Source organism: Sinocyclocheilus grahami, unplaced genomic scaffold (assembly GCF_001515645.1).
Source record: "Sinocyclocheilus grahami isolate Dianchi unplaced genomic scaffold, SAMN03320097.WGS_v1.1 scaffold983.1, whole genome shotgun sequence".
In the NCBI taxonomy this organism is placed as follows: Eukaryota; Metazoa; Chordata; class Actinopteri; order Cypriniformes; family Cyprinidae; genus Sinocyclocheilus; species Sinocyclocheilus grahami.
The window spans coordinates 170,915-193,201 of NW_015506162.1; the positions used below are offsets into that span (position 1 = coordinate 170,915).

General features: G+C 40.0%; 1 protein-coding gene across 1 annotated transcript in view; it reads left to right on the forward strand.

The window, feature by feature from the left end:
• The window catches only part of LOC107565139 (FERM and PDZ domain-containing protein 3-like), a 158,994-nt gene that overhangs the window by 51,463 nt on the left and 85,244 nt on the right, over positions 1–22,287 (forward strand). Inside the window, exon 3 of the mRNA XM_016250351.1 lies at positions 21,262–21,348. The gene's annotated coding sequence lies outside the window, so the exon portion shown is untranslated. The remainder of the gene's footprint in view (positions 1–21,261; positions 21,349–22,287) is intronic.

Below are 22,287 nucleotides of genomic sequence, written 5' to 3' on the forward strand. Positions count from 1 at the left end.
TTACAGGCTATACCTTAAGCAGAGAACCTGATTGAAGACTCAGAAGTGTGATGGTGATGGAGGTGTTGTTTAATTTATTGATTAAGCTGAATGCTGGAGGGGCTCTGCTCTGCTGTTTCATGCTTTTTATGTGTAGTGTCGCTATTCTACCAATAGATTCTCAGCATGCTCAGAAGTGTGCTTATATTTACACACATTTCTACGTATAAGTACAAGTTGGTAGATCCCACACTTTGCGTGAAACTGTTCATACGCACTCATTACGCACACATCTGTGCTTACGCACTGTTGATAAATGAAGCCCCCGGTCTTATTGTGCACAATTCCTTGGTCCACTTCATTCTAAAGAAAGAGCTGTTCACATACTGTAATAACTGGCTCAAGCTTTGCTACGACTTTCCTGTTAACCACTTACCCACAAAGAGAAGAGAAGTCTAAGTGAGGGATCTCTGTAAATAGTAATGCAGTAAAACAAAAAAGTAAGTCTCCACTCTGGTTTGAGTTGAAGTGCCTTCTCTTTCCATAACATTCAAAAACCTATTCAAAACATATTTCTTATTCAGTGTAACCTGGCTCGTGAGGTTACAGGCTATACCTTAAGCAGAGAACCTGATTGAAGACTCAGAAGTGTGATGGTGATGGAGGTGTTGTTTAATTTATTGATTAAGCTGAATGCTGGAGGGGCTCTGCTCTGCTGTTTCAGTGACATTGCATTACATGAAGTGGGCTTTTTGCAGCCTGGCAACTCCGGCTAAAATGGCTCTCCAGCTCTGCATTTATGAGTGCGCATGGAACTCTATCTCAGCCTCACATACTTTCCCGGGGAGGAAAGGGCTTTTGCAGTTGACTGGCTTGCTGTCAGGAATAGCTGCTGGTTCTGTCAAAGCACTTTAAGAAATGGTGCCTCACCTCAGTAATCGCAGATAACTTGTCAGTTTGAATAAAATGGACAGCCTACAGCTGCATGGAAACAATACCTCTAACATAGTGAGATACTCAAATCTGTGGCACAGATAATGACTGTTTATTGATAGCTTGATTTTGTCGTAAATAGCATCTCCAAACATAATACACCTGAATAAATCCATGTAATTGCAATCTGCTGTTGAAAAAAAGGCACCTTTAAAATGATTGGCAATGGCTATTAAATTGCAACAGAGAGAGATAAAAAAAAAGATGTATCTAAACTTATTGCTGCAGCTTTTAATGGTATGCAAGTGATTCTGATAATGTGTGAAGGGGAAATAATGCCACTGAATGAGAGTTTTGACCTTCATGAATGTATTGAGATTTCAGCTGAAGTTCTCCTCCCTGCGCTGCCTCTGCAGAACATCAACAGCTCCTTCACTGCTTCACAAAGAGCAGTTTTAGCAGCAAATATTTTACAGACCACAAATCATGAGCTATAGAAATGACACCAGAAGACCTGAAATATGGCATTGGAGTTGTATGGACTACTTTGTTGAAAGTTTTTCATGCTTTTTTTTAGTCCTGTTTGGAGATTGACAGGCCCTGCAGGATTTCATTCCATGTTTTCCACAGGTATTGAATGACTTAAAGACAAGCTGATAGGATTTTCATGTTTAGGTAGGGACGTCAGTCCAGTTTTAGTTCATAGTCCGGTTTTGAAATACCATGTCCGCCTATCACACAGGGTTGAGCTGGACACTCATTTGTCCTCCTTTTAAGGTCACTATTTTATACTTTATACAATGGCATATAATAAATAAATAAAGCATGTTAATGTTATGTTCAAATTAGATGCAACTTTAGACACAATACTGTTAATAAGGACTGTTTTGCACAGATGTATTTTGTTCTGGAATGATTCAACGTTTTTGAACGAATCAAGTGAGTCAACGATTCAATATGCCATTCATAAAGACAGCTGCTAAATTTGAAAGTGCATAATACACTTTTTAACATATCTTTCTATTGCAGAAATAGTAAGAGTAGTAGTATGCTAGTATACAAGTCACCTGCTTCATTCCTGAATGAATCAGCCAATTTGAACTAGTCGTTCAAATAGTAAATATATCATGTACTTAAGACATTGATTCGCCACCACCTACGGGCCTTTTGTTATTTTCATATTTGATGTATTATTTCCTAGTTCTTTATTCATTTTATATTTAAAACTTTAATCTCATAATATTATTAATGCAATTGTAACAGTAGTGTAAATGCATTCATGGCATCTTTGAGCTGCACTAAATATAGTCTGTGTAAATATTTCTTAAATCCCACTTCGGATGCAGCTTCTGTGCTACTTCTTCAATGCAAAGATGAATTTTGATATTGGTTTGCTTCTGTGCCACTTCCTCAATACAAAGATGTTGATATTGATTTAATTTGATTGGTATCATCCTTATAGTGTCTTGTTATTCGAATTTTAATTAGTTAATTTAGGAATTTACATGAAAGATGATATATCTTTTTTACTAAGGTTGTAAAGATAAAAATGCCACTGGAGATCATCTTAAGGGTGTAAATATCTCTCCATAATGGAAAAGATCATTTCTGTCACTGGTTTGGGATTATTTTTCAGTTTTTTCCAAGAAACACTGAATCCTGCAAAGTGACCTGCTTTTTAGTCTGATAGAAACCCTATGTTTAGGTGAACTATTTATTTAATGTATTTGACATGATGATATTTTGTCATGACACTAATGGTTACAAATGCAGTTTGAGTACATTAATAAAATAAAAAAAATCATGATATATCCCAGATGAACATTTTCGTTTTCAAAAGAAGTCAAAGCAAATATATGAATGCACTGAGACAGCACAGCTCTTTTCTAAGCTAAACTTAGATTGTTTTACAATTGAGCTGTAATAAATTCAGGATGCTGCATTTTTGGAGCACAATTGGAAGTAAATATATTAATAAATAGGGCATGGTGTTAATGTTGGAGGTTGTAATAGTCTAGTGGTTAATTAATAATTTATGCCCCTCAGCTAATCAAAACATTCATAGCAGGCAGCTTGCTCTAGGAGATGAGGATAATGAGCCTAGCATGAAAGTAATATCTGATTTCGCTTAAGTGATGGAGCTAAACTGATTGCTGAGTAATTTTAAAAATGTACCCCCTAATTGTTATTCAGTAATAAATTATTTATTTTCCCATGTCAACCACCAAACATGAAACACAGCGGTCAAAAAAACAAAAAAAAAGGAACAAAAGATATATTCATTAGATCATCGTTTTCATGATTAGCATTATATGATTAGCAATGATTAGCGATATAATAAAAGTCAAGACATTTAAGGCATTCTCAATAATGCATACGATGTGAATTAAGTCCTGTGAGACTTTCTGCACTTTTCATCTTGAAAGATACTTTAGATGACAAGCATCTGCTAAATACAAGTAAAAGTTAAAGTAAAAAATAAAATAAGAAATAGTGAAAATACATTGTGCTTTTATTCAATGTCAAATCAAGGTGCAGTTATTACTTTTAGTTTTTATTATTATTATTATCCATTGTTTTTTCGTTAGTTTGCGAAGGCAAGCATCACTATTTTCCTGCTTGGGGTAAGTGATTTAACACCCCTAACATTAAAGGTGCTGTATGTAATTTTTTTAATGTACTAAAGCATAAAAATCATAACATGTTTGCAGAAACATGCTAAACTTACATACTTGTTTCTGTGAAAAGCAATGCTACAGCCAGTTAATCTGCTGTGAAATGTGTGTTCCGTGCCGGAATGTCTGTTTTTGTTTTGGTCTGTGTGACTCCACCCACTGACAGTTTACCCAATAGTATTTTGACAACCCGGGTTGTAACTCACCTAGTGGCATTTATGCTAAAGACATTAATGTTTCAACAAATCATTCAGCTTGTTGATGAGGGGTGTGATATTACCTTTCTGCGCAATCTGACATAACAATATATGTATGTCAGTAAAATTCTGCAAAATAAATAAATAATCAATCAATCCCCAAGCAATCTAGACAACAAAATATCCCAGAGCAGGGCCCTTGATCTCCAGTCCTGGAAGCCCAGTATTCTGCTGAGTTTAGCTTTAACCCTAACCAAACTTTAGCTGTAACCCTATCTAAACCAAGTTTTCACAGCTAAACATAGACATCTGGTTGATTCTGAAGTCAGATGTCACAATTTACAGGTCTAAAAATAGATACAAATAATTTTCGCATTGCTACACATTGAGATACATATAGTATTAGCTTCACTGCACACCCTTATATCATATATAACAGTTCTGTCTGGGCCGCATCCCTCGTTGAACTCTGGGAAGCCCATTTTCAAAACAAACAAACCTTGAACGGAGAGTCTGCGATCAAAAAAGAAAACAGATAGTGTGCCAAAGAGAGATCCAAGTCACAACGGCACTTGCTTTTCATATGGCTGTTTTTTTCTTCTTAATGTCAGTGGGTCTTGACATGATAGATCTGCTCAAACCAACAGATTCACCTGCACAGAAAAGAAGTGATAAAAAACAACTGATGCAGAAGATGTATTCTGCAAGTATCATGCAATTGTATGTATTTATCAACCACAGATGGTGATAAAGTTCTGAAGTGCTGCAGGAATGAGTCCTAAAACCAGGATATGAGCTGGCATTTTTGCACTTCCAGTTCCATTGTCCCAAAGTCAATGGGTTCTTACTTAAAAGCCTGAAATAAGGTCTGTGGTGAAAACAAACTCGAGATTTCAATAAGTTGTATTTTATAACATGTAAAACATCAGTAACATTGTCACATTTTTGCTGATAATATTTCAACAATCTGTGTTTATGACAGTTTAATGAATGAGGCCCATTGTTTGCAGCGGTTTAGCACAGTGAAATAGTGAGGCGATGTTTTATAATACAGAAAACAAAAAGAAAGCTGGATGAGGTGGATATGTACCTACAATCCATTGCCGGAAACAAACACCAGCTCTGTATTACGTTTAAAGCTGGTGCACCTCTATACTGTAGATAAAGACATACAATATCCATAAAGCCTGTGTTATACTTTCTGTGTGCGCTAGTCCGCTAGTTTCTGCTATGATGCGCATGACGTAAAAATCGTTATCGGAGAGAGTGTGCGCGGAGGCTCTGAGCAGACATCCGCGTGACCTGTCAATAGGCTACTGCGCATGCGCAGGCTGTGTGAAGAAGCCCATTGCTACTCGAACCTGTACAATCCGTCGATAAAACAATATAAAGACAGCCAGATGTGCAATAACTCTGGGCAATTCTTTGTTCACATGTTTGTTTATTGTTCAAGCCGATCTACTACGCATTCTATGAAACACGTCCGCGGAGCGGACAGTTTCGGTAGTATAATTGCAAGTAGTCCATGACAAATCTTTTGTGTTGTCATGTGTTTTGAACATCTGGAAGGGGAGAAGAGGGAAGGTCATATCTCAGTCCTTCACACACCTGCACCATACAAGGACGTCAGTGATTGAGGTAATTACTCTGTCAGATGAGTTTTCCCAGGGTGCTTCTGCTGTGAATCATTTGGGGTAAATTTAACACAATCTCGCTGATTTACACCTCTGGCGTTCAGGAAAGCCAGTCTGATAGCTGATAACCAAAAGCTAATTAACTGCTGGGTTGCAGAAGGATCTGCGATGTCTGCTTTCCTTCAATGAGCCGTGCGATTAGCCTTCCACCTCAGAGCGGAAAGCTAAACTATGGACCATTGGGTCTCACATTCAAAAGATCAAACTATTTGCTTTTGCAATATTTTGGTCAAGGGCACTCAGGGCTCACTAATTTAATGTCTCTATATGTACCTACTGTCAGGCCAGTTTAATCAGTCCTCGATAAAGACAAATGGAGTTGCCAGCTCATATGCAGATTTCTTTTACAGTTACTAATTTAAACATTCATCATGTTTTCTTGATTATTTCAGTGATTGCCTGCTTAAACTTCTCCCATCTGTTGTGAAGGGCTTGAAGCACACTGTTTGGTTTCATTACTGATCTGACGCTCAAAACTGCTGCTGAAACAAACTGCTCTTTAAACTTGCTTTCAGGAAATCAAGACTTTCAGGGAAAATAGAATAATATCTTAGTATATCAATAATATTGTGTTGATATATATATTTTTTCATTTGTTTGTTTTGTTTTTGGGTGTTTGTGCTTTTGAACATTAATTAAATTGTGGTGAATGGTCTTACACACATCACTATAGCCATATTTCCTGTTCACATTGAGCTTATGTGAATTCAAATATGTGGTCTATTCATGAGTCTTAAAGATGCATTATAACCAACACTGTTGTTACAACTTACAATTTATCCAGCTAGCAAAGAAAATGTTTGTAACCACATTACAGCTGTTAATGTACTGCCAGTAGTCTACCGTAAAATCAAGAAAATACAGCAATGTACTAAAATTCAGTGCATGGTATTACGGTAACATTCTGTAAAGCAGATTAAAGTAACAGTAAACTCCTGGCAACCCTGCAGCCAGTTAATTTACAAGAGGAAAACCAACAGTGGCAGTTCTGGCATACTTGCTGTCCTATAATATATGGTGCCTCCAACTATATATGTATATAAATATATTTTATTTAATATATATTAAAAACATATTTTCGTTTTTATTTTATCCTAAGTAAAAGGGGAAGATCAGCGGAAGGAGTCATAATAGACCTGTAACAGAACAGCAGCAAGCAACCATTCTCTCCTTCATATTCTTTTCTTTTCTTTAATCTTTCAATGTAAATCAGTGTACAGACAACTTGGATTACAAATCCATTCTCCCGTGAGAAGGCCTGTCTATTGTGCAGTGTTGGGAAGTAAGTTACATGTAACAGAATTAAGTAATTTACAAAATAAATGTATCTGTAATCTGTTACAGTTACTGAGAAAAAAAAGTAATGTAACTTAGTTACTTATGAAAATGTTAATGATTACAAAGAGGGTTACATCTTAATATTTTCACAAAGATACAGGTTTGATTGATTTCTTTCACAAATTGCATTGGCTACTCTAAAATATGAGATACCGATGTTTCAGGAGATTAGGACACATGCTTATTCAATAAATGTTTTATTTCCGATTTGGGTTTATGTATATGCTTTATTTTTTAAGAGCAACTGTTTTTTCCAAAGGCATTGTTACGTGCCGGTGTTTCCAGTTTTAGCTCTGCAAAGATTTGATTTCAAAAAGAGTATCATAGCTATTAAACTACATCTTATGTTTTTAAATCTGCATTTAATCTCAGAACAATCTTGAAGTAAAAAGAGGTGTTAAAGTCTGATTTTGTGGTGGCTGTGCTTTAAAATTAAATAGTTTTAATCTTAATTAAAGTAATGAAGCATTTTGAGACAGTGTTGTCAGTGATTCAAGACTGTTAAACATTTCCTCGTGACTCCAGCGTGTTCCCTCAACAGTGTAACGTGACAGAAGACCTCACCAAAAGCAGTGACCTCCGTGTTTTCTCCTCTGTTTGTTTTCTCATTTTTCTCTCAGTGTTTTCTATTGTTCCCATTGTTTCTATGGATCCTCTCCTTCGCCCCGAATTCCTCCTCCTCCTGCTGGAGCAGGGGGAGCGCTCGCTCGAGGACCATACAAGACTGTTTCTGGCCCTCGCCGAACTTACCAGCTACCCGGACGACTCGCTCTGTGCATTCTATGACGCTAGCCTGAACACTGCGTGCAGAGCGCCGTCGTCCGAAGATGGTCTTCGAGCGGAATTCGCTGCCTTCGTGGAGTGGACTCTGGTGAGAAATAGATCGTCATCCTGCCCCGTGGATGATCTCGTCAGATCCACTCCAGACCCAGTGCCCAGCCCATCATTTCCCCGCGGTGCGGAGCATCAGCCCGAGCCCACCGATGACGGAGAGCCAATTCCCACTGCAATCAGCGAGCCAGCGCAAAGCCGAGCGACTGAGAAGAGGATCGCCCCGGACGTAGAGCTCAATCCGACAGACCAGGTGCGAGAGCCTGCGACAATGCCAGCCATGAGGAAGAAAGCCATGGACGTGTGAGCGCGGAGAGGAGCTCCGCCCACTGCACCGCGGCTGAGGGTGAGCTGAGTATGGTGCGGCGAATGTGCCACACCGAAGAGGAGATGGCTGCAGTCCCCGAACCCAGTCCAGAGGGCCCTCCAGTGCCCGCTCCTAGAAAGCGCCCTCCAGTGCCCGCGCCTCGAAAAGTGCCCTCCAGTGCCCGCGGCTCGAAAGCACCCTCAAGTGTCCGCTCCTCCAGAGCGCCATCCTGTTCCCGTGTTCAGTCTAGAGGGAGCTCCCGATGCAGAGTTTAGCCCTGAATGTCCGGAGGCTCACAAATGACCGCCCTCCCACCCGCTCCTGCTTCCGCCACAGTTGTCGTCTGGCAGCCCCTCTGCTCGCCCTCAGCCCACCATCATTACGGTGCGAGCTCCACAGGTCTGCCATCCTCCAGCATCGCCTTGGCTGGAGAATCCCTCACCTCCACCTTCAGTCTCCGAGGCCTGGACTCCGCCTTCGTGGAGTGGACTCTGGTGAGAAATAGATCGTCATCCTGCCCCGTGGATGATCTCGTCAGATCCACTCCAGACCCAGTGCCCAGCCCATCATTTCCCCGCGGTGCGGAGCATCAGCCCGAGCCCACCGATGACGGAGAGCCAATTCCCACTGCAATCAGCGAGCCAGCGCAAAGCCGAGCGACTGAGAAGAGGATCGCCCCGGACGTAGAGCTCAATCCGACAGACCAGGTGCGAGAGCCTGCGACAATGCCAGCCATGAGGAAGAAAGCCATGGACGTGTGAGCGCGGAGAGGAGCTCCGCCCACTGCACCGCGGCTGAGGGTGAGCTGAGTATGGTGCGGCGAATGTGCCACACCGAAGAGGAGATGGCTGCAGTCCCCGAACCCAGTCCAGAGGGCCCTCCAGTGCCCGCTCCTAGAAAGCGCCCTCCAGTGCCCGCGCCTCGAAAAGTGCCCTCCAGTGCCCGCGGCTCGAAAGCACCCTCAAGTGTCCGCTCCTCCAGAGCGCCATCCTGTTCCCGTGTTCAGTCTAGAGGGAGCTCCCGATGCAGAGTTTAGCCCTGAATGTCCGGAGGCTCACAAATGACCGCCCTCCCACCCGCTCCTGCTTCCGCCACAGTTGTCGTCTGGCAGCCCCTCTGCTCGCCCTCAGCCCACCATCATTACGGTGCGAGCTCCACAGGTCTGCCATCCTCCAGCATCGCCTTGGCTGGAGAATCCCTCACCTCCACCTTCAGTCTCCGAGGCCTGGACTCCGCCTCGGCCCATAGACCCAGCGGCTCCACCACGGCTCCTAGCTCCCTCGCCTCCACCGTCACCCGTCGATCCACCAGCCACTCTCGTCCCTCTGGCTCCACCTTGGTCGGGCGCCTCCGGCTGCACCTCGTCGCTTTTTTTTTTCTCGCATTTTTACCAGCAAATATAAGTTATATTATGATTTCAGATCGTAGAAGCATATCACAAATCTTGATGACAGACACTGTAATTGGAAAAAATAAAAATTAAAAAGAAATTGCCACCTGCCCTTTTTCAATTTCCCTTTAAAAAGACTGAGGTCATCAATTAGCAGACTGAAGTCCAGCATTATCATCATTATCATCCAGCAAATTAAACAAACGTTGACAGCAATATAACAAACAAACAAGTAAGTAAGAATAAATAACTAAAATGAATAGTGAAAACAAGATTCTCTGTTTGATATTCTGATTTATTTAGCCAGTAGCAGACGAGGAGAGTTTGGGAAACCCCAAGGGTCATGGTTTGGTTAATAATATATTCTTTTGCTCTGTATAATGGGGAAAAAGAGTCAGTTTTAGTATAAAAAATTATTTTAAACTCTAATACTAATACGCTAAGCCTAATCACTAGGCTTGAAGAGGACTATTTGACTCTTTGGATTGAAGTATTTCCTGCTTCATTCTTGAATTAGATTTTTCAGGATTGTCATTAGTTTTGTGTGAATCCGTTGCTAATGGTTCCTTTGCTCTCAGAGCAGCTGATGAAGCCCTCAGCAGGCGGTTCGGAATGGAAATATTATGTCTTGGCTGATCCTTCAGAGGGAAACTCAAACCGAAGACTAGGGTACAGCCTAAGGACTTGAGCAGATTTGGTTTTCTTCTACATCCTCTGTTCTACATTAAATTTTCATTCTGTTTCTACAGAGCGGCTCTGAAAGCCACAGGCTGGTTGTATGGCTCTGAGAGCACAGCACAGCAGGAGTTAAACATTACTGGGTTCACGGCGGAGATCAGAGTGAATGTGAGTGAACAGCTAGTGTGCATTTGATATTCTCCCTGATGCTCTTTTCTAAAAGCTTTCGTAGCATGGGAGCAAAACAGTTAATCTCAGTGTCTTCACGTCCTTAGAGAACCTTTATGGAACTCCTTGAGCTCATTGAAAGTGCTCATTAAAATAAGGTTAGCTTACTGTTGCAAAACAAAAGTGAATTGGGCAACCTCAGCGGGTTTCAACTTTGACACCTCAAGTGTTTATTAGGCGTCCAGTTCTGAGAGCTGTGGTGAATTAATTTCAAGATCACCGCTCTGCATGATTTATCATGCGTTCAAGTCAACATGAAATCAAAATTTACTTAGAGAAAATAAAATTGTATAATTCTTTGCACTTGCTGCTTGCTAGAAAAAGGATCAGACATTGGCATATTCCAGGATTACTGGTGTAAAGGCTTTGACAAGCACCCTCAAGTGTCCGCTCCTCCAGAGCGCCATCCTGTTCCCGTGTTCAGTCTAGAGGGAGCTCCCGATGCAGAGTTTAGCCCTGAATGTCCGGAGGCTCACAAATGACCGCCCTCCCACCCGCTCCTGCTTCCGCCACAGTTGTCGTCTGGCAGCCCCTCTGCTCGCCCTCAGCCCACCATCATTACGGTGCGAGCTCCACAGGTCTGCCATCCTCCAGCATCGCCTTGGCTGGAGAATCCCTCACCTCCACCTTCAGTCTCCGAGGCCTGGACTCCGCCTCGGCCCATAGACCCAGCGGCTCCACCACGGCTCCTAGCTCCCTCGCCTCCACCGTCACCCGTCGATCCACCAGCCACTCTCGTCCCTCTGGCTCCACCTTGGTCGGGCGCCTCCGGCTGCACCTCGTCGCTTTTTTTTTTCTCGCATTTTTACCAGCAAATATAAGTTATATTATGATTTCAGATCGTAGAAGCATATCACAAATCTTGATGACAGACACTGTAATTGGAAAAAATAAAAATTAAAAAGAAATTGCCACCTGCCCTTTTTCAATTTCCCTTTAAAAAGACTGAGGTCATCAATTAGCAGACTGAAGTCCAGCATTATCATCATTATCATCCAGCAAATTAAACAAACGTTGACAGCAATATAACAAACAAACAAGTAAGTAAGAATAAATAACTAAAATGAATAGTGAAAACAAGATTCTCTGTTTGATATTCTGATTTATTTAGCCAGTAGCAGACGAGGAGAGTTTGGGAAACCCCAAGGGTCATGGTTTGGTTAATAATATATTCTTTTGCTCTGTATAATGGGGAAAAAGAGTCAGTTTTAGTATAAAAAATTATTTTAAACTCTAATACTAATACGCTAAGCCTAATCACTAGGCTTGAAGAGGACTATTTGACTCTTTGGATTGAAGTATTTCCTGCTTCATTCTTGAATTAGATTTTTCAGGATTGTCATTAGTTTTGTGTGAATCCGTTGCTAATGGTTCCTTTGCTCTCAGAGCAGCTGATGAAGCCCTCAGCAGGCGGTTCGGAATGGAAATATTATGTCTTGGCTGATCCTTCAGAGGGAAACTCAAACCGAAGACTAGGGTACAGCCTAAGGACTTGAGCAGATTTGGTTTTCTTCTACATCCTCTGTTCTACATTAAATTTTCATTCTGTTTCTACAGAGCGGCTCTGAAAGCCACAGGCTGGTTGTATGGCTCTGAGAGCACAGCACAGCAGGAGTTAAACATTACTGGGTTCACGGCGGAGATCAGAGTGAATGTGAGTGAACAGCTAGTGTGCATTTGATATTCTCCCTGATGCTCTTTTCTAAAAGCTTTCGTAGCATGGGAGCAAAACAGTTAATCTCAGTGTCTTCACGTCCTTAGAGAACCTTTATGGAACTCCTTGAGCTCATTGAAAGTGCTCATTAAAATAAGGTTAGCTTACTGTTGCAAAACAAAAGTGAATTGGGCAACCTCAGCGGGTTTCAACTTTGACACCTCAAGTGTTTATTAGGCGTCCAGTTCTGAGAGCTGTGGTGAATTAATTTCAAGATCACCGCTCTGCATGATTTATCATGCGTTCAAGTCAACATGAAATCAAAATTTACTTAGAGAAAATAAAATTGTATAATTCTTTGCACTTGCTGCTTGCTAGAAAAAGGATCAGACATTGGCATATTCCAGGATTACTGGTGTAAAGGCTTTGACTGGACAGTCGAGCAGCATGTCTCACCCTGTTTGACAGGCCAGTGCTGCAGAGCTCTGACAGAAGCCCTTGTTCCGATTTTATGTTTGCGGCAGCTCTTCTCTGAAAGATGCATCACAGAACCTTGGCTTTATCAGCACTGCGTCATCTGACCAATGCATCTTTAAACTGACATGTCCAAAGAACAGACAATACATGCACACTTGATGGGACACGCACCCTTCTGGTTTAATCAATTCAGTCACAACTCAAGAGATCAATAGATGTCAAAGATAAGAACATACTTTTAGAAAATGAGACGTGGCTTGACTTTAGGATAGTTTTCTTAGAACCTTAACAATGAATTTTGGCAGAAACAAAGGGAGAGTCGTGTCTTTAGGATATTTAGGACTTGTTATAAAGTTTTGACAGGATTCGAAAAAGAAAAAAGTGGGTAGTTTTACAATTAGGGATGCTTCTGACTGCTTGAAATCCTGACAAGTGGAACTTTTTCAGATGATTTTATTTTAAAACATCTATTGCATATCCTGAAATTAAGACCTGGGGCCGGTTGCACCAGTTAGATGTAAAAAAAAAAAAAAAAAGGTTGGGTGTATGCTGGGCTTTGTCAACTAAAACTACGACTAGGCACAACTACACCCGGCGTAGACGATGCTCATCCATGCCAACACATTCTCCGGCAGTGATAGCTTAGATGACATTCACGCTGCAATGGCTACAACTACTAATAATAAAGAACCAAACTGCTGAATAACAAGTGAAGCCACCGCGCCATGATTTCATTGAGTAAACATTTCCTAACAAGTCCACATTTTTATATTTGTAGTCTCCCTGCAGATTCTCATGACAGATTTCTTCAAGCAAACATTAAAAATGAAGGTGGCAGGTTAAGTAAAATGTAATGAATATAATACAATGCTTCTCTCTAGACTAGAGTCATTTTTTTACTAGCTGACTATAATTGATGTACAATGAATATCTTTCCTGACGTAAATGTGACTTTACGTGACACTGTTCACGTTCTCTTGACATCTTTCTGTGGATGAAAAACATTGAGTGATTACATGAGACATCATACATTTCAGTAAGTTGTTTTGTTTCTTTCAACACTTTTTTTATGTTCATTCATGTTTATTTTTGCTATAACTAGTTGCAAAAAGTAACAGATGATAGGTTCATGTGCCGCTTGAACTGAGGCACAACAGTGAACGCCACACTACAGAACGTAAAAAACACATTTATAGTTTGTATTTTGTGATAAAACACAAAACTTACTGCAATTATTGGATGGTAGGTCCTCTACAAATAATGAACTATTTCCAAGCACTGTCCCCCAAGCAAGATGAAGAATGGTACAATTTCTTCTAATAATCCCAGATCATCTGTATTATTTTACTGCATAATTACGTACTGAAATATATTTTGTGTTAGGTCAGTTACTGTCGGCAGTGTGGAATACCCTACACCGAACTTCGCGATTGATATCGCTTATCCTGCCAGAAAAGACCATAAACATTACTGTGACGAGTGGGGTGGGGCCGAGAGCCGTGGGAGCGGAGCGAGGCCGGTGGAGTCTAATGATAATGAGCGACACCTGTGTCACTCACCGGTCTCAAGTCCCACGGTCCAGTATCATGTTTTAATTAAGTTGTTATTTATTTATTTATTTTTAATGTATGTGGTATGTTAAAAGTACCATTCTGGCAGTGAGAACGATCCTGAACTAAATGAAGATTAATGTTTTGTCATGTGATGTGTTTATTGAACCAATCGGATAAGAGTAAATGGAGAGTCAGCGAGAGCCTCATTTGATTGGCTACAAGAAGATGGTGGACCCGCCCTCACCCTCACACTTGCAAAACTCAGTTAGTGAGAGAATCGTGGCAAAATTGTAAGCACAGAGAAAAGAAAGACGGAGCTGTACATATCGGTTTATTTCGGGAACTTTTTGCTCCACATGCAAAACAAGTCATTTAGACATTTGGTTATGATTGGTTGGACATACCAAATTGGACATACATATTGGTTCTATGCAGTCAATCCATTTTGCAGTTCTTTAAAATGTTGTTTTCACTTGCAAATCACTGTTCACAGGTTTGCAGTACTTTTGACCTTATTTTAGCGAAAACAACATGCCAAAAGTGTAAGTGCGGAAAAATGGAAGACAGAAGAATGCAGATCTTTTTTTTTTTTGCTTTTCTTGCGCATGCAAATTTAATTTACGCTTACAGTCTTATGTACACTTCCACAACTCTTACCCTGCGTATGCAAATCTTTTAGGCATTATTTTAATAATAGACTGGCACAGATCTGTGTTGCCAGATGTGTTGCCAAAAATTCTATACTGACTCAGAGAATGAATACAAATGTAACAACAGATTTCTGTTATCTTGCACATTGACTCAAACTTGTAGCTGACTTGCAAATGTTTAAGATCTACAATTTACTGTAGTTGATATTTTAATGACATGAGTTTTCTCTGCATTACATGAGTGTCAGTCTTTTTATCGATCAGCTATATTTTTGAGCCAAAACCATACTGTACAGTGTACACAAGTATGTGTACTGCAGATGCTTCTAGGTACCCAAGCTCATTTTTACGTTTGTTGTGTCCCGAAATTTGTCAGAATGCAATTGTGATCTCAGTGTTGGTGCATCAAGGTGTTACTGTAGATAATAGTATAGAGTCTTCTTTACTTTTGTCTGTCAGGTCGACTACTGTCATAGAACAGCAACAGCAATAGTTTAAAGAGAATCTTGCTGAGTAAGTTATCTATAATTACAGTAGCTAGCTACCTGAAAAATAAAAATTTGATTAACTGTAATAACAGACGGTAACTGTAATAACCCCTCTTGAACACAGTAATGGAAGAATGCACGCTAATTATGTACAGCGGGTGCTTGAAACGCATGGGCTAAGCATTTGCAAATGTTTACAAGCTTTTATGGTTGCCAGATTTCAAGAGTTCAAGAGTTTTTCATAAACTGTTTTCATAAACTAATCATGTAAGACATGCTGCTGCACAAATAGGCATAAGTAAATCGCATATCAGATCCTAGACAGGTGGAGGTGGAGGGTTTCCGAAGAAATCTGAAGGACCAGCTTACAGAAAACAGTGAGCCAGTCTATTTAAATGTTAAGCAAGCAATCCCATAGGCTGCAGAAGAAGCAGAGGCCAGTCAACTTGTGCCATGTAAACAATGTGATTGTTAGACAATCAGCCTGCACAATCTACTCTTTCATAAATTAAGTAGTCATACTGTATTTATGTTTTGTTTAAAGGTAAAAAAGGCAATTTTAAACATTTTGTGACTGGTTGCAGCAATGCCCTGAGAACTGGACCAGGGAAAAAAGAGCTCTTTTTCCATGTACAGGGGGAAATTTGTTCTGTCACTGTTCAGATTGATTTCACTGGTTCAGAGATCAAACTGTTCATAGATAGCAAATATGACTATCTTCTTCTTTCTGATGTCCAGGTTTCAGTTTTTTTCTGCCCATGAACATAAAAGTCCAAACATTCACTGGGTTGACCGTTGCCTTGGGAACACTAAACTACTAGTCCCCCATCTCTATCCAAACACTTAACATGACCACACTGTGATCAGAGGGCCCTCGAAATCTTTTAAATATCTGCTTCATTTTTCAGGCAGCAGGACTGTAGATGCTCTCATATTAATTAATATGGCTATGGCATCGGTGCCGTGCTTCATCTCAATCTGATTTCAAGCAGGAAAAAACAGCTTTGAGGTTTGCAATGTCACATTAGAGGAAAGATGTGAAAGAAGTGGCTCTCGTTAGAGTGTGAGTCCCCGACATATTATGTCACTCCTCTCAGTAAGATATGATTCTAATGAATGAATTTGCTAGTTCTAAAGATTCTACAACATTCTGTACTTTAATGATCTGTAAATATTCACTCTCCATATGTGTGATGTTTTCTCATCACAAGATTTCAAGTATTAGAGACAGCTGGATCATGCATGTGTGGTGATGGTTTAGAAATAGGGAAGACTATAGGCAACTAGGTTTGCAAAGATGCAACTATTACAAAATATGGTCTTGGACATCACAGACATCTGCAATCAAAGGCCACAAGACCAAAAGTCCACATTAATGTCCCACTTACTGTAGAGTTTACCTGGAGAACCAGACAGGAGAGAGAAAACAACCTGAAACTTGAAACCATTAACCATAAGAGCAAACTCTACGGTGTGCACGTTTCCTCACCCTTGTCTTTTGTTTTTGTTTCTTATTTATTGTCATTGTTTAGAATGTTAATTCTTTATAGTTTGTCACGTCTGTAAGTCACACTGCATTGTGTTCATTTGCATAATAGTTGGACTTGCACATAGATTTCTTTATTATGATAATTTAACCAATATGTCTCTAATTGTTTGTGTGGCTTCTGTTTCTACCATACCTCCTTCATCACTAATACCTTGCTTTATATGCTGTGCACATCTTTGTATGTTGATATCAAACCAAATGTTTATTAACTAAGAACAATAATGTCAGTAATTTGTGATATGACATGAATCAGGATCCAACTGAGGCATCAACAAGCCAATAAGAAACAGAAGTGAACATTACAGGTAAAGCCTTAGTGGTCAGTTCTGATTTATTGCTCAGATCCGATTTCTGTTTGTTTGTTTGTTTGTTTGATTGTTTGTTTGGCTGTTCTCTCTTTTTTTCATATTAAAGTGTGAACTTGGTCATAAACTGACTTACATGAGTGAAAGAACAAAGAACAACAAAGATGGCATGCAGCATGCTGTCATACAGAGGTCAACACAGAGGCCACTGGAGTCAGGGTTTGCATGTTCAGTTATAAGGTAATGTGCAGTGGAATCAGCGAATTTGTGCAGTCCATAAGGAAGACAAGGATGAGGAGATAATATTTAAATATTTACTATATATCCCCTCAAGTTTTGCTTGCATAGAGCTGTCACTGTTATAATTAAGAGTTTTAACACCTCATTGTCCCTACACCGTCTACTAGTATACCAACTACTGGCATATTACACCACTCTCTGGAATACTTGATTCTGATTGAATTGTTTTCTTTGCAGAAGCTTTGTGTTTAAAGAGCTAAATCAATATTTTGTGTCAATTTTTTTTCCCTTAATCTGGCAAGTATCTATGCAATAATTAGGATCATGTACATCCAGCTGGTTGTTATCACAGAATGAATATCAACATACTGATCAGGGCCTGACGCGGACAGGTTACGTAATGTAACATATTTTGAGTGACTCCCAGGTCACACTGCAAAACATAACACCTGTATCTGTTTTAGTGGCCCAAATCAGAATCGAAAAAATAAGATACCTTGTGGTTTGGGCTGTTCAAAAAGGAAACTCTTAGCATTACATACTTTTTCCCTTGAATACCCTTTGTAAGAGGTATTAGAGATTTAGTGCTATAAGGGCACTGAGTTTAAAAATTTTTCAGGCATTGGACAGTCTTACACACTTACTTCCTGTCATGTGCATAAGCTCTCAAATGGCCAAAACCGCAAGTGTAGACAGGCCCTCAGTCAACATCACTTTAACACTCCCCTTGGCCGATTCCTTTTTCTCCCACATATTCATGGCTATGTTTAAGGAATCTTCAGACTGCCTCACACCCATCCCTCACCTCTTTAGCTCTCTTCGCACTTCATATCAACTATTTCTCACAAGCTGCCTCCCTGAAATCCACCATCTCATTAACACTGCACACCCTCTGCCCTGTAGTCTTAAAACAGATCAGCCCATGCATCCCAGAGACTCATTAGAGTAGCAGGACAGAAATATAGCAGAAAGAAAATCAAAGAAAACCTTATTCCAATATCAAAACAGAAAAAGACGTCATTCTTCCATTCTGGAATCAACACTACGATCATCAACCCACACAAGCCTTTTCAACCTTCTCATGCCTCCTCCTCCTACTCTGCCATCCACAGTTCTTGTTAATGACTTCACACAATTCAAAACAAAGTGGTCATCATCTGCAACTCATTTCTCCAAAACCCTAGATACATTTGCACCAGTCATCTTCTCTGCTGCAAGTAAAACATACTCCAGCATTTCATGCAGTGGGAAACAAGCCCCCATGATACCATTCCCTTTCCTTTTGTCCCAGAGGTATTGTCTCATCTTCTGACCTATATCTAATTTCTACACCTACACTTCACCATTTTTCTTTATAACCAAAGCTCTGGGCTGATTGGTTTTCATCCAACTTATCTGGCAAATAGTAACCTGTTTGACCCCTATCAGTCAGATTAAACCTGCTGTTCTGAATGGAAGCATCAATGTCTTAAACTTGATGTAAGTTGCAGAATAATGAGGAGATGTGTGATGAGAGCACTTTTGGGCACATTGGAGACCAGTCATGCTGCTGCTTTCTGGTCATGTGTAGAGGTATAATTGAACATGATGGAAGGCCAGCCAGAAAAGTATTGCAATAGTCCAGCCCAGAAATGACAAGAGTCTGGATGAGAATTTGTGCAGAAAGGGCCTGATCTCCCTGATGTTGTGTAATTCAAACCTGCGTGACCGTGCTGTCAGGGTGGTCTTTAAAGATCAGCTTGTTATCAAAGATTGCCCCGAGATTTGTGACTGGTCTGGTTGAGGTTATTGTTGATGATCCTAGCTGGATGGTAAAGTTGTGCTGTACAGTTGGAGTGGGAAGTTAAAAAAAACTCACTAGGTATTCACTAGGTTGAGTTGCAGGTGATGTACTTTCATCCATACTATGATGTCCGCCAGACAGTTTGAGATACGTATAGCTACCATGGGATCATCTGATTGAAATAAAAAGTAAAGCTGTCTGTCATCATAATAATGGATAATGGATCCTAGCAAAGTATTGTACTCTATATGGAGAAAATATAGAAAAAGGGGTCCAAGAACCAATCCCTGAGGTACCCCATGACAAGTTGATGTACTTTGGATAGCAGAAAATAGCTGTACATTTTTAGGTAGTGATTTTGAAGTGTATCACAGCGATCTAAATGCACTGTGAATAAAAACTTCCATCCAGCCAAGCCATCGCATCACTTCAGCAGCTGTTAGAAGCCCCGGATCCCAAAGAAACCAGTAACCAGTTCAATGGCATCTGTGAAGTTTAATGGATACTCACTTACTGTCAGGATGAACTTATTGGAAAAAAAACAAAATGGAAATGCCTGTGGCATGTCCTAAAACTTACAGATAAGGATATAACCGTAAAATGTTATGTATAAGTTATGTGCTGAGAAAAACAGGTATCCAGATGCATTAAACAGCACACACATCATCCAGAGCACCTGAAAGGGAAAGCCTTGTTGTATTATATGCCTACGAGCTTGTTTGAAAAGCATAATATAAAGCATTGTCATGTTTTGGATAACTTGTTTTGTCCACTTTTCCCACAGCAGCTTGGTTTGTGTCCTCTGCTATACAGTATATCAGATGCGTTTTGTCCATAGAAATGTGTTATTCACTGCTGTAAACTGACATGACTGGTAGATGTTTTGTGAAAGGCGCGCAGACATGATTAATGGATAATCAAATTCATGTTCAATTATTTTCATTATTGATTTCATCGATTAGTTTCTGCGGCCTTAAATCTCGTTATCTGTGAGTCACGTAGCATGATGGAAGTTGGAACCCAGTCCCCAAGACCATGGTCAGTGCAATCAACTAGTAAATTGTTAGCTAGCTTACTCAATATTTCAAACCATAAAACTTGAAGAGCTTGAAAATGTCTGCATACTCAAAATGTCAAAGAGTCAAAAGTGAGATGAAAACATTATAAGCAATTCACTGACTGAAACAAGGCAAACGTTTCGGTCACATGTTGACCATTTTCAATGCCGAGCTGACAGTTTGTCAACAACGTTTGCCTTGTTTCATTCAGCAAATAGCTTATATTGTTTTCATCTCACTTGTGAACCTTTGACGTTTGAGTGTGCAGACTTTTTTCAAGCTCTTCACCTTTGGGAAACTTTTTTTTGGTCTACGCACCTCAGTTGGATTATTTTGAAGGCGCGGTGAGTCTCTGGCTGCTAAACTATAAAACTTCAAACAAAAAAAGTGTGGTTAACATGCTTGTGTATTACCAAATAACAATCTAAAGTTCTTCTAATATAAAACTTGTCTTTATTAACAAAGTGTTTGAGGCAAAACCTCTTTACTAGCTTTTCTAGATGGTCTCCTTTTGAGTTACTGAACAGGTTTAACTTCACCAGATTACCAGTCAAAAAGTAATTTAAAACAAATGTATTTCAGCTGATTTGTATGATATATTTTCCCCTACTAAATGTGTGTGTTTGTGAAAGGCCACAGTTGCTGAAGTGCATATACTATTTATAAGTTTTGTGTTTCAGGTATGGTAGTGTACGTTCATTGAATTATACTTTTTAATGATGCTTCTTAGGAAGACTTGTGCTCTGCTGTGAACCACTCTGGTTTAAACAAAAAGACAGGAATGTTTTCTCATGCTGAGATACAGCACAGCTTTTCGTACTTTATTGCTTACATATATATGACAATGTTCATCAAAGGTCAGTTTCCATCAGTGTCAGTAAGTGGCTCATGGGTGTTCTTCAGCATGCAAGCTTATGTGATTAGAACAAATTCAATTTCTGTGGTCTGATTGATGTAACTTGTTAAATTAAGTCTGTATTTACATCCATCATATTCTCATGACATCTCTCAAAGCAGTGGTTCTCCACAGTCTTGGTGATCCACCACTCTGCACATTTTGTATGTCTTGCTTATTTAACACAGATCAGAGACATACAAAGTGCGCAGAACAGTTGATCACCAAGACTGGAGTAGAGAACCACTGCCTTAAAGCAATAAACAATTAAAAACAATACAGTATATGCTACTACTATTACTACATATATACGGCATAGGCGATTATTTTAAAGACTGTTTTTCTTCTTATTTTTGCAGTGTCTCTCTCTACCTGTGCAGAGGTTTTGAGGATCTCTGACCCTGAAAAACATACCAGCTATCCACAGCACCTTGTCTAGAAACATCGTAAGTCATAGACATTGCACACACATCAAAAAGAGCATCATATAAACCTAGGGGTAAAAGACATACAGTGGTGTGAAAAAGTGTTGGCCCCCTTCCTGATTTCTTGTTTTTTTGCATGTTTGTCACACTTTAATGTTTCAGATCATCAAACTAATTTAAATATTAGTAAAAGATAACACAAGTAAACACAACATGCAGTTTTTAAATGAAGGTTTTTATTATTAAGGGAAAACAAAATCCAAAACTACATGGCCCTGTGTGAAAAAGTGTTTGCCCCCCTGTTAAAACTGTGGTTTATCACACCTGAGTTCAATTTCTCTAGCCACACCCAGGCCTGATTACTGCCACACCTGTTCGCAATCAAGAAATCTCTTAAATAGGACCTGCCTGACAAAGTGAAGTAGACCAAAAGATCCTCAAAAGCTAGACATCATGCCGAGATCCAAAGAAATTCAGAAACAAATGAGTCCAACACTTTTTCACACCATTGTATTAAGTCAAGTCACCTTTATTTATATAGCACTTTTAACAATACAAATGTGTCAAAGCAGCTTTACAGTATCAAATAGGAGAACAGTGTGCCAATAATGCAAAAGGACAATAGTAAACAGTCAATTTTCAGTTAAAGGCTGTTCATCATTGAATTCAGTGATGTCATCATCCAGCTCAGTTCAGTTTAAATAGTATCTTTGCAATCATTTGCAATAAAGTCAACGATATCGCTGGAAATTAAGTGTCCCCAACTAAGCAAGCCAGAGGCGACAGCGACAAGGAACCAAAACTCCATCGGTGACAAAATGGAGAAAAAAACCTTGGGAGAAACCATTTGTTTGTTCCATACTGCAACAAAGTCAGATTGTGCAGAGGACTCATCTGGTTCCTGTGGTCTTGTCCCGGTGGCCGTCTAGGAGACAAGGTCTTCACTGGGGATCTGTCTCT